General features: G+C 38.5%; 1 long non-coding RNA gene across 1 annotated transcript; it reads left to right on the forward strand.

Annotated features, from left to right (window-relative positions):
- The first annotated feature begins 1,898 nt into the window (after window positions 1-1,898).
- LOC130465927 (uncharacterized) lies at window positions 1,899-3,295 on the forward strand. Its single transcript, XR_008925948.1, has 2 exons — window positions 1,899-2,517; window positions 3,097-3,295. It is a non-coding gene; the product is annotated as an uncharacterized lncRNA (long non-coding RNA).
- Window positions 3,296-3,615: the final 320 nt, after the last annotated feature.

Here is a 3,615-nt window from a genome sequence, read left to right on the forward strand (position 1 = left end):
AGTTTCTACGCACCTTTAGATCCTTCCAATGACAAAGTGAGGAAGTTTCTATACTATCAGTTGACAAATCCCAATGACACGTGAGGGATATGTCGACACTTCAAAGTGATGACCCTTAAGTCAAATGTTATCACTCGGGGGCTCGTGAGACCCTCGCAAAAAACACATGGCTTGTGTGACGCACTCCGTCTAATACTTTGACCATAGTCTTACTCCAAGACTCAGTCAAAGTGGGGGCTAACTGTAGACACCTACTTTTGTCCCCATTCCCGAAAGGAAAAGGTTCGATGATGAGAACATAAATCTCCACTTGACAACGCATCTCCTATAAAATAACGAATCTCAATTCCCCTTTTCATTTCACCCGAAACCTGCTATTTATAGAAACCTGCTATTTATGGAAACCTGCTAAAAATAGTAACTGCCGTAAAGGGTAGCTTCTAAAAGTGGCAAGTCATAAAAGATAGAAACCTGTCAGAATTAGGTGTTGCACTCCAACATAAATCCTAAATGAGATAGAAAACTGCGAGAATCCTATTCCTAATATGATTCGGAAATAAGAGTGACGTATTAATTAAAATCCTAACGAGCCTAGAGTTCGTAACGGGCCCAGACGCATTCCGTCATGAAATTGATACGCACCAAAAGACTCGATTAAGTCTCAAACACTACGGATTTCAGGAATCTGAATCTGACTAAGAAAACAGCCCAGACCCTATTTTCAACGCCTGGCTCTCGGCGCCGAAATCTTCGGCGCCCAGGCCTGTGCGCTGAAAATACCTGGGTACGTGTTTTTTCCTAATTCTTTGTGGATTAGAACTCTGCAATTCTATCTTTCCACATACTCTTTTCTATAAATATAGCCCAAGTTCGACGTGAAAAGGACACGACAACACACAATTCATATTCTGGGTATTGACTCCAACCCTTAGCCTAAGCCTCACGCTGCGAAATTGTTCACGCGTTCTGTCGCAATCGATCCATAATTTGAGATTCGTTAAATAAAAAGGAGAAATAGCAAAGTCAAAGTGATTAGTTTTCTGAGAACCGTGATGCACCTCTCAAGGGTGCGTCGTAATGTGTCCCTTTTCGATGATTTAATTGCTTTCCTCGCCCTTTTTATGAACTGTTAAACTAACTAAATCTGATTGTTCTATCACGCTTAATAAATATAATATTTTTGGGAAATTGGATTATCATGCTAGGTCCCTTAAAACAATCTAAATCAGATAATCGCGTTCGATCTACTACTATATGTTGCATATTGTTAAAATCAACTCAGATTAGTTTAATAGTTAACGCATGTCCCTTCAATTATTTATGCTGAGCTAGTAAGGATATCCTGCCTCTGGAGTTCTCGACGAGCGAGTACTCCTCTCGGTAGTTACAGTCCCCCGAACCCTCAATCTCTACCCTGCTGGTGTACGTTGAGCGATCCCCACCACCAGGGATTACAAGGGAACCTACGGCCGTCGTGGTCAAACATAATTGCGCTCGCTTTATGTCACGATAACCGGGTTTTGTCAGTTTTTCTCATTGTCGTTAAAAACTGAATGGCGACTCCTATATTACTAGTCAATTGGGTATAAACTCACAGGAAATCCAATTACACTTGATTGAATAAAAAGAATCGTCACACCCACGAGGGACGCGGTCACGCATTAGCCTCGTGCTTTTTCGACCCCCTCACACTAGGGACTAGACTCATTTGAGAATTAAATGGACAAAGATATTAAGTTGTTAACCATTGGTAAAGTTGAGTGTTAAACCCAATGCTTTATGATCTCAAAACTACATTGTATTTTGAATCTACAAGCACCAATTGGTTTGCCATTCGATTTTACACTAGTAGAAAAAACACCTATTGAAGCCCCCCTGTTGAGGCGGGCAATCAAAAGTTTGCCACAATAACCACTAAGTCAACGCGGGTCAAGGACTTTAATGAGATGTTTTGGCGGGCTTCTTAAATGTTCGCTTCAAGAGACTCGGTTGAGGCGGGCCTTATCTTGTACGCTTCAAAATTGAAGGCTGTTGAGGGGGGCATTGCATTGTTCGCCCCAACAGCCCACCTCAACAAAAAGCCCACATAAACTCAATGCGGATTAGGGTTTCTTTATTTCCCGTCCCCAATTCCTCATTACCCTTCAATTCTCTTAGCCGCTTTTCTGCTCTCTCCTTATCTCATTGATCTTTTCTCATTTCTCCTTTCTTTATGTTCTGGTTTCATTCTTTCTTGAAGAAAATAAGCCATGGATTGATATCCTAAATTCCTCTATACCCTTTATTCCCTTAGCCGTTTTTAATGTTATCTCCTTATTTCCCAGACTTTTTCTCATCTTCATCTCCTTTTTTTCTCTCTTGCGATTCCATTCTTTCATGAAGAAAATCAGCCACCAATGGTACTTCCTCCACCCTGCCGTTGTCTCCTCCCCTTCGGTATTTGCGGTTCATAAAATATGGAGAAATGGAAGCTTCGAATCGTCATCTATATTATCTCGAGATCTTGATACTAACAAGGTACAAATTTCCTTTTTACATTAATTTTTTATTGAATGTTGTTATTTACCCTTTTTTCTTAATTTGTTCACGAGTTGATGATGATTTGACGAACCTTATTGACTGAAGATCGAATTAAATCAAGAAGAAGAACACCCAATTTCCCCCAAAAAATTGAATAAATTGAACATGCAGCATATGTCGACGAAAGAACACTGGTTTTAGGATCTCGGTCCCGAAAAACCTCACCATCGGACATTCTTAGATCTAAAAAGGTTTCATTATATTGTCTTTTTTTCTTCTAACAAAAAGTTATTTTAATGTTAATAAAAGTTAGAATCTCAATATTTTTAAAAGAATTAACTTTCAGATCTATAGTTTAGTTTATATGCAAATTGTTGTTTTGTTTTTGTTAATTTTTCAGATAATTTTTGGAAAAATGAAATAATAATATTTCTTTCTGGTTTGTAATTGTTTTTTTGATGCCGATTGTTTTATATTTTTTTTAATCATCGTGTATATATTTCTTATTGTGAGGATCTTCCTTTGCGTTTTATTGTTATTGTTCACTAGATGATGTCTTGCTTTTTTTTTTTGCAGGTGTGTAATGGATGGTAGATTAATTAGTTGGAAGACAGGAAAGCATATGTCGTCAATTTGTTTAGTTTAGATTTGCTTACATTACTTTGATTTATTTCACTTTGTAAGATAGTATTTTGTATAATGTAATAGTATACAAACTCATATCTCTTGTACTCCTTATTTGAATAATAATAACGAGACGTGTTTAGTATTTCTAGTTTTTTGCCTCCCAAAAATATTTTGTTCGCACTAATCAAGACCCAAATCATAAGAAATAAAAAGTAAATCATACAAAAATGCAATTTTCTAGCCATCTATTGAGGCGGGCAAAGGTTATGCAACGTCTCAATAGGGCCCTAATACAGGTCTGTTGAGGGGGGCATTTAAGAAGTGAGCCTCAACAGAGGAGGCTGTTGAGGCGGGCTTCTGTAAAGCCCCCCACAACAGGTCCTTATTTTTCGCTTATCTGTAGAGGTTGTTGAGGCGGGCTTTTGAAAGCCCCCCACAACAGATCACCTGTTGAGGCGAACAAAGCCC

The sequence above is a fragment of the Spinacia oleracea genome, chromosome 1, assembly GCF_020520425.1.
Source record: "Spinacia oleracea cultivar Varoflay chromosome 1, BTI_SOV_V1, whole genome shotgun sequence".
In the NCBI taxonomy this organism is placed as follows: domain Eukaryota; kingdom Viridiplantae; phylum Streptophyta; class Magnoliopsida; order Caryophyllales; family Amaranthaceae; genus Spinacia; species Spinacia oleracea.